Source organism: Callorhinchus milii, unplaced genomic scaffold (genome assembly GCF_018977255.1).
Source record: "Callorhinchus milii isolate IMCB2004 unplaced genomic scaffold, IMCB_Cmil_1.0 Scaffold2, whole genome shotgun sequence".
NCBI lineage: Eukaryota > Metazoa > Chordata > Chondrichthyes > Chimaeriformes > Callorhinchidae > Callorhinchus > Callorhinchus milii.
In genome coordinates this window covers 123,737,211-123,750,223 of record NW_024704743.1, presented here as the reverse complement: position 1 = coordinate 123,750,223, position 13,013 = coordinate 123,737,211, and the positions used below count along the sequence as shown (strand labels likewise).

The 13,013-nt window shown below is 60.7% G+C and overlaps 1 protein-coding gene and 1 long non-coding RNA gene across 2 annotated transcripts in view; both read left to right on the top strand.

The window, feature by feature from the left end:
- The window catches only part of LOC121848122, a 21,408-nt gene extending 10,743 nt beyond the window's left edge, over nt 1-10,665 (top strand). The window contains exons 2-3 of the long non-coding RNA XR_006084856.1: nt 2,659-2,664; nt 10,584-10,665. This is a non-coding gene — a long non-coding RNA (uncharacterized LOC121848122). The remainder of the gene's footprint in view (nt 1-2,658; nt 2,665-10,583) is intronic.
- LOC103173412 (potassium voltage-gated channel subfamily H member 2-like) overlaps nt 1-13,013 on the top strand; it is a 77,841-nt gene that overhangs the window by 47,039 nt on the left and 17,789 nt on the right. The gene's annotated exons all lie outside the window — the stretch shown is intronic.

Genomic DNA, 13,013 nt, shown 5'->3' with positions numbered 1-13,013 from the left:
GGGGCCCGAGCATGGGGAGGGGTGGTTAGGGTGAGAGAAGGCAGAGAGGTGGGAGGGAGACCAAAGGCATGATTGAAGAGAAGGGTCTTAAGACCGGCCTTGAAGGAGGCGAGGGAGGAAGCGAGGAGAAGGGACCGTGGGATGGAGTTCCAGAGTGTGGGGCAGAGAGGCTGAAAGCCCGGCCCCGATGGTAGGGCGGGTCGGGTGGGAGACATGGAACAGCCGGAGCCCAATGAACGGAGGGACCGGGCAGATTGGTATGGAGTCAGCAGGTCAGAGAGATAGGAGGGGCAAGGCCATGGATGGCCTTAAAGGTGAGGACGAGGATCTTGAACTCGATCCTCTGGGGGATGGGGTGCCAGTGGAGTCGGTCAAGGGTGGGAGTGATGGGTCGGGCGAGGGTGGGAGTGATGGGGTCGGGCGAGGGTGGGAGTGATGGGGTCGCGGAGTCTGGTGGGTGAGAGTACATGAGCTGCAGAGTTTTGGATGATCTGCAGGTTGTGAAGGGAAGAGTTGAGAAGCCGATGAGGAGGGAGTTCCCGTAATCGAGCCTTGATGTGAGGAATGGGTGGGTGAGGGTTTGGGGGCCTGAGGGTGAGGCAGTGGCGAAGTCTGGCACTGTTGCGGAGGTGGTGGAGGCAGTGCCGGTCATGGCGCGGATGTGGGCGAGAAAGGACAGTTCAGGGTCAAACAAGACACCCAGGTTCCTGACCGGCTTAGTGAGGGTGAGTGTGCAGCCGTGGAGGCGGATGTTGCCAGCGCCCGAGGGGCGTGAGCCAATCAGGAGGACCTCAGTCTTGCTGACGTTGAGTTGGATCACCATCACCCCATCCTCACCCCATCCTCACCATCACCCCATTCTCACCCATCCTCACCAGATCTACCAGTGGGGAATGGCGTTAGAGCAGAGAGCTCCAGTGGGGGAGCGAGCCCCAGCACAGACACGAAGGGGTGAGAGGAGGAATACAGAGCTCCAGTGGGAGGTTGGGGAACCTCGATGGGTTGAATGGCCTCCCTGTGCTCTTGCTGATTGGATTTCCTGTTTCCTGTGTCTCAGGAGCCTTTGCAGGTGTCTCAAATATCTTCAGTTTCTGGGTGAGACCCGTTCCCAGACGTACCAGGAGTTATCCCGGAGCATGGCACCCGTACACAGCCCTCATCCCAACCCCGCCCTGGGCACCGGCCGACCACAGTGGGCAGAGGTGCACTGCAGGCTGGATCTTCTGCAGAAACAGCTCAACAGGTAACACTGCGCATCGGTGTGGGAGGGGGGCGAGCCAGAGCTGGGCGAGGGGAGGGGTTGGGCATGAGGTTAACCCATCCTCCTCCGGCCTCACTGGCTCCCCGTCCCCAGAAGATCGAGTTCACGACCCTCGTCCTCACCTTCAAATCCCTCCACAGTCTCGCCCCTCCCCACCTCTGTGACCTACTAAACCTTTACCAACCTGTCCGCTCCCTCCGCTCAGCGGGCACTGCCCTGCTTCACGTCCCCCATCCTGCCCACTCCACCATAGTATTCAGCCGGAGCCTCTACACCTCAACTCGTTCTTTCCCCCCTTTTTCGACCGTGCCTTAGGTCATCTTCCCACCTCCACCCTCCCTGCCCTCTATCTCGCTCTGATCCCAACCCCCAACTCGGTGCAAATCCCTCATTGCCCAACGTCTTGGGACGTCTTCCCAACGTGAAAGGCGCTGCGTAAATGCAATTTGTTGTTGTCCTTGGTGAGGAATTTGAGGTGTGAACGGCTGGTCAGGGAGGGGGGATTCTCTGCTCTTGAGACAACGCACACTTCTGTTTGCTGCTGGCAGACTCAGCTGCCATCTTGAACACTGGGCACCAGTGGACATGGGGGTGCGCCCCGCTGGTGTGCAATCATGGTTCTACTCGGCTCAAGAGGGGATGTTGAGGGTATCAATTGGAAGATACAAGGGGTTTCTGTCTCAATTGGTGACTCTTATCCGTGTGTGAGGGTCGTGGTGGACATGACCCTGTGGGAAGCTTGTGCCAGACAAGACCCTGCGGCATACTGTCCTCCTTCATGGTTCTGAGCTCCTGGGGATGCAGCAGAGAACGTTCCTCCAACCCGTCTGCCAAGTCCAGCATCAACAACAACAACAACAACAACAAGATTCCATTTATAGAGCGCATTTCACGTCAGGAGGACGTCCCAAGCGCTGTACAGTTGGGTCAGGACCCGAGCATTGGGGGGAAATGGTCAGGGTGAGGGGAGGGAAGGAGGGAGCGAGGAGGGGGGAAATGGTCAGGGTGAGGAGGGAGGGAGGGAGCGAGGAGGGGGGAAATGGTCAGGGTGAGGGAGGGAAGGGAGGGAGCGAGGAGGGGTAGAGAGTCGAGAGGGGAGCTGAAGGTACGGTCAAAGAGAAAGGTCTTGAGACCGGCCTTGAAGGAGGAAAGGAGGAAGCGGCGAAGGCACTGGGGGATGGAGTTCCAGAGCCTCGGGGTGAGAGGCTGAAGGCCACCGATGGTAGGGCGGTTGGGCGGGATGTGGAGCAGACCGGAGCCAGAGGAACGGAGGTATGGGCAGGTAGGTAGGGGATAGTAGGTCGGAGAGGAGGAGGAGCAGGCCGTGAATGTCTGTAGGTGAGGATGAGGATCTTGAATTCGATCCTCTGGGGATGGGGCCAGTGGAGGCGAGCGAGGTGAGGGTGAGGGCGAGGCGAGGGCAGGTGAGGTGAGGCGAGGGTGAGGCGAGGGTGGAGTGATTGGTCCCGAAGCCTGGTGCGGACAGTACACGAGCTGCAGAGTTCAAGCAGTGAGATGGGTGTTGTGGTAAACATGGAAGGCTGCAGGGAGGAGGGGGGGGTGGGGGGGTGGGTGGGGGGTGGGGGTGGGGGTGGGGGTGGGGGTGGAGGGTGGAGGGTGGGGGGCTCCTGTGGATGTAGTAACTGTGATTAACCGATGAGCTGACCCTGTGTTGACGATGTGCCTCCCGTCTCCGCAGGCTGGAGTCGCGCATGGCGACTGATATCAGGCGGTCATGCAGCTGTTACAGAGACAAATGGCGCTGTGCCTCCGTCCTACAGCACTGTCTCCTCCCCTCACGGGCATCACCCCACACCCCGGATCACAGCCCAGAACCAGCCCCAGGCTCCCAGGCCAACCACAACCACAGGCTCTCCCAGTCCAGGTCAGTCACCCACAGCCCCAACCCCAACCCCAACCCTCAGCCCCAACCCTAACCCCAACCCTCAACCCCAACCCCAACCCCAACCCCAACCACAACCACAGGCTCTCCCAGTCCCAGGTCAGTACCCACAGCCCAACCCCAGCCCCAACCCCAACCCCAGTCCCAACCCCAACCCCAGTCCCAACCCCAACCTCCAACCCCAACCCCCAACCCCCAACCCCAACCCCAGCCCCAACCCCAACCCCCAAACCCCAACCCCTAACCCAGCCCCAACCCAACCCCAACCACAACCCTCAACCCCAACCCCAACCACACCACAACCACAGGCTCTCCCAGTCCCAGGTCAGTCACCCACAGCCCCAACCCCAACCCCAGCCCCAACCCCAACCCTAACCCCAACCCCAACCCAGCCCCAACCCCAGCCCCAACCCCCAACCCCAACCCCAACCCAACCCCAGCCCCAACCCCCAACCCCAACCCCAACCCCAACCCCAGCCCCAACCCCAGCCCCAACCCCAACCCCAACCCCCAACCCCAACCCCAACCCCAGCCCCAACCCTAACCCCAACCCAACCCTAACCCCAACCCTAGCCCCAACCCCAACCCAACCCCAGCCCCAACCCCAACCCCAACCCCAACCCCAACCCCAGCCCCAACCCCCAATCCCAACCCAACCCCAGCCCCAACCCCAACCTAACCCCAACCCCAACCCCAGCCCCAACCCCAACCCTAACCCAACCCCAACCCTAACCCCAACCCCAACCCCAACCCCAACCCCAACCCCAACCCCAACCCCAACCCCAACCCTAACCCAGCCCCAACCCCCAACCCCAACCACAACCCTCAACCCCAACCCCAACCCCAACCCCAACCACAACCACAGGCTCTCCCAGTCCCAGGTCAGTCACCCACAGCCCCAACCCCAGCCCCAACCCCAACCCCCAGCCCCAACCCCAACCCCAAGCCCAGCCCCAACCCCAACCCCAACCCCAACCCAGCCCCAACCCCAATCCCAACCCCAGCCCCAACCCCAACCCCAACCCTAACCCCAACCCCAACCCCAACCCTAACCCCCAACCCCAACCCAGCCCCAGCCCCAACCCCAACCCTAACCCCAACCCTAACCCCAACCCAACCCCAGCCCCAACCCCAACCCCAACCCTAACCCAACCCTAACCCCAACCCCAACCCCAGCCCCAGCCCCAACCCCAGCCCCAACCCCAACCTAACCCCAACCCTAACCCCCAACCCCAACCCTCAACCCTCAACCCCAACCCCAACCCCCAACCCCAACCCCAGCCCCAACCCCAACCCTAACCCCAGCCCCAGCCCCAACCCTCAACCCAACCCAGCCCCAGCCCCAACCCCCAACCCTAACCCCCAGCCCCAACCCTCAACCCCAACCTCCAGCCCCAAACCCCAGCCCCAACCCCAACCCACCCAGCCCCAACCCAACCCTAACCCCAACCGCAACCACAACCACAGGCTCTCCCAGTCACAGGTCAGTCACCCACAGCCCCAACCCCAACCCCAGCCCCAACCCCCAACCCCAACCCTAACCCCAACCCTAACCCAACCCTAACCCCAACCCTAACCCAGCCCCAACCCCAACCCAGCCCCAACCCTAACCCCAGCCCAACCCCAACCCCAACCCCAGCCCCAACCCCAACCCCAACCCCAACCCTCAACCCCAACCCTAACCCCAGCCCCAACCCTAACCCCAGCCCCAACCCCAACCATAGCCCCAACCCCCAACCCCAACCCCAGGCCCAACCCCCAACCCAACCCCAACCCCAACCCCAGCCCAACCCCAACCCCAGCCCCAACCCTAACCCCAACCCCAGCCCCAACCCTAACCCCAACCCCAACCCAACCCCAACCCTAACCCCGCCCCAACCCTAACCCTAACCCTAACCCTAAACCCCAGCCCAACCACAACCACAGGCTCTCCCAGTCCCAGTCAGTCACTCACAGCCCCAACCCCAACCCAGCCCCAACCCTAACCCCAGCCCCAACCCTAAACCCAGCCCCAACCCCAACCCCGAACCCAATCCTAACCCCAACCACAACCACAGGCTCTCCCAGTCCCAGGTCAGTCACCCACAGCCCCAACCCCAGCCCCAACCCCCAACCCCAGCCCCAACCCTAACCCCAGCCCCAACCCCAACCCCCAACCACAACCCTAACCCCAGCCCCAACCCCAACCTCAACCCCAGCCCCAGCCCCAACCCTAACCCCAACCCCAGCCCCAGCCCTAACCCTAACCCCAACCCTAACCCCAACCCAAACCTAACCCCAACCCCAACCACAACCACAGGCTCTCCCAGTCCCAGGTCAGTCACCCACAGCCCAACCCCAACCCTAACCCCAAGCCCCAACCCTAACCCCAGCCCCAACCCCAACCCCCAACCACAACCCTAACCCCAGCCCCAACCCCAGCCCCAACCCTAACCCCAACCCCAGCCCCAACCCCAACCCTAACCCTAACCCCAACCCTGACCCCAACCCCAACCCTAAACCCAACCCCAACCTCCAACCCCAACCACAACCACAGGCTCTCCCAGGCCCAGGTCAGTCACCCACAGCCCCAACCCTAACCCCAACACCAACCCTAACCCCAACCCCAACCCCCAACCCCAACCCCAACCCAGCCCCAACCCCAGCCCCAACCCCAACCCCCAACCCTAACCCCAGCCCCAACCCCAACCCCAGCCCCAACCCTAACCCCAGCCACAACCCCAACCCCCAACCACAACCCTAACCCAGCCCAACCCCAACCCCAACCCCAACCCCAGCCCCACCCTAACCCCCAACCCCAACCCAAACCCCAGCCCCAACCACAACCACAGGCTCTCCCAGTCCCAGGTCAGTCACTCACAGCCCCAACCCCAACCCTAACCCTAACCCTAACCCCAACCCTAACCCTAACCCCAACCCCAACCCCAGCCCCAACCCCAACCCCCAACCCCAACCCTAACCCCAGCCCCAACCCCTAACCCCAACCCTAACCCCAGCCCCAGCCCCAACCCCAACCCTAACCCCAGCCCCAACCCTAACCCCAGCCCCAACCCCAACCCTAACCCCAGCCCCAAACCTAACCCCAACCCCAGCCACAACCCCAACCCCCAACCCCAACCACAACCACAGGCTCTCCCAGTCCCAGGTCAGTCACCCACAGCCCCAACCCCAGCCCCAACCCCCAACCCCAACCACAACCACAGGCTCTCCCAGTCCCAGGTCAGTCACTCACAGCCCCAACCCCAACCCCAGCCCCAACCCTAACCCCCAACCCCAACCCTAACCCCAGCCCCAACCACAACCACAGGCTCTCCCAGTCCCAGGTCAGTCACTCACAGCCCCAACCCCAACCCCAGCCCCAACCCTAACCCCAGCCCGAACCCTGACCCCAGCCCCAGCCCCAACCCCAACCCTAACCCCAGCCCCAACCACAACCACAGGCTCTCCAGTCCCAGGTCAGTCACTCACAGCCCCAACCCCAACCCCAGCCCCAACCCTAACCCCAGCCCCAACCCTAACCCCAACCCAACCCCAACCCTAACCCCAGCCCCAACCCCAACCACAACCCCCAACCCTAACCCCAGCCCCAACCCCAGCCCCAACCCTAACCCCAGCCCAACCCCAACCCCCAACCACAACCCTAACCCCAGCCCCAAACCCAACCCCAACCCCAGACCCAACCCCAACCCTCACCCCAACCCTAACCCCAGCCCCAACCTCAACCCCAGCCCAACCCCAGCCCCAACCCTAACCCCAGCCCGAACCCTGACCCCAGCCCCAGCCCCAACCCCAACCCTAACCCAGCCCCAACCACAACCACAGGCTCTCCCAGTCCCAGGTCAGTCACTCACAGCCCCAACCCCAACCCCAGCCCCAACCCTAACCCCAGCCCCAACCCTAACCCCAGCCCCAACCCCAACCCTAACCCCAGCCCCAACCCCAACCACAACCACAGGCTCTCCCAGTCCCAGGTCAGTCACCCACAGCCCCAACCCTAACCCCAGCCCCAGGCTCCACCTGTCCCAGGTCAGTCACCCACAACTACCCAACCCAGACACACAGCCCAACCCTATCCTTAACCCTGATCCCAAGATGGACTCTGATCCTAATCCCATTCCCGACCCTATTCCTGCTTGACACACTCACATGCTCGCTCACCCACACTCATTATCACACTTATACACAGGTGCACACTCACAACAAACACATGCACACTTACTCAGAAACATAGATATGCAAACTGGTATATACACGTCTCTGACACGCTCTAACATACATGTTATGTTTGTATATTTGCATCTCTGACCCACACGATGTAATGTTTGTGTACACACTTGTGTATACATGTGATTGACACGCTCTGACACACACTATGTTGTTTTTATACACCTCTGATACAGTTTGTTAAGTGTATACATGCACACATCTCTAACATGCTCTGACACACATGGCATTATGTATACACACACATCTAAATTACAAACACGTGTATATATAAATCACGTGACACATTCTGACACGCACTGTGTTGTGTTTGTATAGACACATGACTGACATGCTCTGACATACTCTAACATGCAACATTGTGTTTATATAAACACGTGACTGACATATTCTGACACACGGTGTTGCGTTTATCTCTCTGCCTCCACTCTCGACTCCAGGACCCACTGCTGTCCTGACAGAATGTCTGTCAGACATCAAGTCCTGGATCAGAGCGAACTTTCTTCAGTTGAACGTCAACAAGATCGAGGCTCCTGATTGACTCCCGTCAGCGCCTCCTCACCTCAGGCGCTGACAGCATCACCATCCATGGGGCTCACTCCCCCTCACTGAGCCAGTCCCGAACCTTGGGGTCTTGTTTGACCCTCAACTATCAGCCTCTCTGCCCTCTCGAACTCCATCCCTCAATCCCTTACCCTCTCTCCCTCCCAAGGCACGACCCAAGACCCTCCTTTTTGACCGTGCCTTCAGTGGCCCTCCTGACTCCTCTGCCCCCCTCATCCCAACCCTGACCCTCCACCCCCCCGCCCTCCCCCCCCCCTCCACACTCAGGTCCTGATCCCTGACTGTCCAGCGCCTTGGGACGTCCTCCCGACGTGAAAGACACTTTACAAATGTCATTTTGTTGCTGTTGTTTCTATAATCACGTGACTGACACACTCTGACACGCGCTGTGTCATGCACACGCACGCTCTGACACGTGGACGTTGTGTTTGTCGTTGCTCAGGTGCGGGTCGGCCGGGAGAGTGACCTGGGCGTGGAGCCGTGTGAGTTGCTGCTCAGCGAGATGACCAAGGCCTCGCGGTCCAGGGGAGTGAACCGCAGTCTGAACGCCATCTTACCGCCGCAGTGCGGGGAATCAGCAGCGAGCCCGGCCCCCGGGGGGGACGATCGGCGCCTCTCGCTACCCGAGCTGCGGGCAGACCCCTCGCCGGACGTGGCGGGGGCTCAGAGACACTCGGCAGCTCCCGGCAGTTAGTGAACGGCTGCCGCTGCCCGCCCCCCACCCGACACCCACGCAAACAACCGAACGTTTAGCGGCCGGCGTGGCTCCGAGCCGCTGCCCCGAGTGAAGGGCGCTGTGTGTGTGTAAATGCAAGTTGTCGTCGTCGTTGACGGGTTTGCTAGGGACTCACCTGCGAGAGCTGAGGGGCTCGGAGACCGGTTAACGCTCCTGGCGGGCGGGCGGGCGATCCCAGCTCCCCCTCACTCCTCGCTCTCGCGCCTTCCAAACGGAGCAACACTCTTGGACGCACCGAGACAGTGGAACAAGAGGACACGGGGTTAGAGATATAACTTAAGGACAGACAACAGGAAGGGTTTTGTTACCCAGAGGATTGGTGGGACGAGGGGGTTGAGGCCACGACATTAGGACTCATTTAAGCAGCAGCTCGATGCTGAGATGGGGGACACACACACGGTGGGGGGAGTATCCTGGAGGATGAGATTAGTTGGGATTACCCCCATTCAACCCTCAACCCCCACCCCCAGAGAGACAGTGACAGAGAAAGAGAGGTGGGTTGGTTTTGGTCACTCAGTGTCCGACACACACGGAAACCCGTCACCGTGACCAGCCGGTGTCTGACACACACGGAAACCCGTCACCGTGACACCGTCTGAGACACACGGAAACCCAGCCGGTGTCTGTGCACACACACGGAAACCCGTCACCGTGACCAGCCGGTGTCTGACACACACGGAAACCCGTCACCGGCCGGTGTCTGACACACACGGAAACCCGTCACCGTGATCAGCCGGTGTCTGACACACACGGAAACCCGTCACCGTGACCGGCCGGTGTCTGACACACACGGAAACCTGTCACCGTGACCAGCCGGTGTCTGACACACACGGAAACCCGTCACCGCAGCTTAAGAGTCTTCAATACATGGAATTCTCAGTTTGGTTTGGATATTCTGAAGCATGTGATCAGTTGTCACGTGTCAGACACCCGGTTGACCAAAAAAATCTCCAACCAGACAGAGACCCAACTATACACACCAACACATTGAGATCTCCCAGTGTCTGGAATGGAATGTGCTCTCTCTCTCCTCTCTCTCTCCCTGGAGAGATACCTCCCACTTGCCTAATTCCGGAGAATATTAGGCGCAGGTTGGCGAGAGCCAAGGCTTGGGGGGGGGTCCCAGAGTGTGTGTTGGGGTAACTGCTGGAGTGTAACCGGCTAAACCCACATCGCTCGGCCATTGAGAGCACTGCCTCTCTCCATGTCCAGCTCGGACCGCCCCACCCATCAGGACTTTGGTTTGTAGGGTTTTAATAAGGTATGAATATGAGCCGCTAATCGCCAAATCAATAACAACAGCAGAGTTCTACCTGGAGGGTCCATCAATAGAAACAAGTTCTCCTCGAGAGGGAGAAGCTGAGTGTTAGAGACAGAGGAGAGCAGTGAGGCTGATCCCAGGGTTAGAGACAGAGGAGAGCAGTGAGGCTGATCCCAGGGTTAGAGACAGAGGAGAGCAGTGAGGCTGATCCCAGGGTTAGAGACAGAGGAGAGCAGTGAAGGGGAGACAGAGGAGAGCAGTGAGGCTGATCCCAGGGTTAGAGACAGAGGAGAGCAGTGAGGCTGATCCAGGGTTAGAGGAGAGCAGTGAGGCTGATCCCAGTGTTGAGCAGAGGAGAGCAGTGAGGCTGATCCAGGGTTTAGAGGAGAGCAGTTACATTTGTACGGTGTCTTTCACGGTGAGACAAAGAATTTATTGTTATATTAATTATTATCAAAGCACTTATTATTATAGAGAATACGCAGTCTGTGTGTGTACACTCTGTATCAGAGACGTAAGCCTTCGAATCCTTCCACAGCTGTTTCAAAGTGTTTTACATGGAAATGGTACTGGTGTAGTGACTGTGTATCTGGAGGTGAGAGCAGCAGGCGATTTGCACGCATTGCACTTCGAGTGAGCGAGTGGCTGTATCCGGGGATTGTCGGCCCGGACACCGGGAGAGAGAGAGAGAGAGAGAGAGAAAGTCCCTTCTCTTAACGTCCGCCTGAACAGAGCACAGACGGGGAGTGAGGTTTAACGTCTCATCTGAAGGACGGCGTCTCTGACAGTGGTCTCTCTCTCTCCCCCCCCCCCCCCGGCGCTGGGCTGGAGTGGTCACCCAGTGCTCCAGACGGCAGGGGTTACCAGCTGGTGGTCTTTGCAAGGTTTTAGCTAAGACACAAGTGCCGTGTGGGGAGGATTAATCAGAGTTTAGCTGCAGGAAGAGACTATAGGGGTTTGTAATTGGATTCTGCGATTAATCTCCACTCTTGTCCTATTCATCGAGAAACTCCCATCTCGTTCCCCGATAACATCAGGGAATCGTTAAACTCCGCCTGTCCAGGCACTGATGGGAGGTTGGTTCAACAACCACAACAACAACAACAACAGCAGCTTGCACTTACACAGCGCCCTTAATGCAGGGCAGTGCGTCGGAGCACTTACCGGTGGCGGAGCCTGTCGCTGAGCCGGGGGGGAGGTGGTCAAGCAGGAAGGTCTTCAGGCGTGAAGGGGGCAAGAGGGGGCAAGCCGGAGGGATCGAGGGAGAGAGTGCCATAGTTTCCGGGCGATGTCATCCGCAGACGCGGGGTAAACTTCCACATTTTGCGGGCGACACACACATCTACTTCTCGACCAGCTGCGACTCCCAGACCCCCGATATTCTGCCAGCTGTCTGGCCGACATCAGGCCCTGGATGAGCGTGAGCTTCCTGCAGCTGAACGCGGACAAGACGGAAGCCATACTCCTTGGTTCCCGTCAATGTCTTCTCTCCTGCCGCTCTGACCTCCTCAGCCTCCCCGGCCTATCCCTAAGACTTACTGAACGTGTGCGTAACATAGACATCAGGTTTGACCCCCAGCTGTCCTTCCTTCCCCCACATCCGATCCCTGACCCGCACCCCCTTCCTGCACCTCCGCCACTAATCCTGTCTCCGTCCGTACCTAACCCCAGATACAGCCGAAACCCTCGTCCACTCCTTTGTTACCTCCTGCCTCGATTACTCGATTACTCGATTACTCGATTACTCGATTATGGTCTCCCCACAAACTACAACTAATTCAAAACTCTGTCGCCTGTATTCTCACCCGCATCCCCCCATCCCCCAAACCCTCGCCAGCCCCCACTGGCTCCCCATCACACACACTAAACCCCGTCCCCCCATCCCCCCAGCCCTCGCCAGCCCCCACTGGCTCCCCATCACCCCCACTAAACCCCGTCCCCCATCCCCCCAACCCTCGCCAGCCCCCACTGGCTCCCATCACACACACTAAACCCCGTCCCCCCATCCCCCCAGCCCTCGCCAGCCCCACTGGCTCCCCATCACCCACACTGAACCCGTCCCCCCATCCCCACAGCCCTCGCCAGCCCCCACTGGCTCCCCATCACCCACACTGAACCCGTCCCCCCATCCCCCAGCCCTCGCCAGCCCCACTGGCTCCCCCTCACACACTAAACCCCGTCCCCCCAGCCGCCAGACCCACTGGCTCCATCACACACTGAACCCATCCCCCAGCCCTCGCCAGCCCCACTGGCTCCCATCACCCACACTGAACCCGTCCCCCATCCCCACAGCCCTCGCCAGCCCCCACTGGCTCCCCATCACACACACTGAACCCGTCCCCCATCCCCCAGCCCTCGCCAGCCCCCACTGGCTCCCCATCACCCACACTGAACCCGTCCCCCCATCCCCACAGCCCTCGCCAGCCCCCACTGGCTCCCCATCACACACACTGAACCCCGTCCCCCCATCCCCCCAGCCCTCGCCAGCCCCCACTGGCTCCCCATCACCCTCTAAACCCCTTCCCCCCCATCCCCCCAGCCCTCGCCAGCCCCCACTGGCTCCCTATCACACACACTGAACCCCGTCCCCCATCCCCCAACCCTCGCCAGCCCCACTGGCTCCCCCTCACCCACACTAAACCCCGTCCCCCATCCCCCAGCCCTCGCCAGCCCCACTGGCTCCCCATCACACACACTGAACCCCGTCCCCCCATCCCCCCAGCCCTCGCCAGACCCCACTGGCTCCCCATCACACACACTGAACCCCATCCCCCCAGCCCTCGCCAGCCCCCACTGGCTCCCCATCACACACACTGAACCCCATCCCCCCAGCCCTCGCCAGCCCCCACTGGCTCCCCATCACCCCCACTGAACCCCGTCCCCCATCCCCCCAGCCCTCGCCAGCCCCCACTGACTCCCTAACACACACACTGAACCCCGTCCCCCATCCCCAGCCCTCGCCAGCCCCCACTGGCTCCCCATCACACACACTGAACCCCGTCCCCCATCCCCCAGCCCTCGCCAGGCCCCCCTGACTCCCTAACACCAATCTAGATTCGATTTC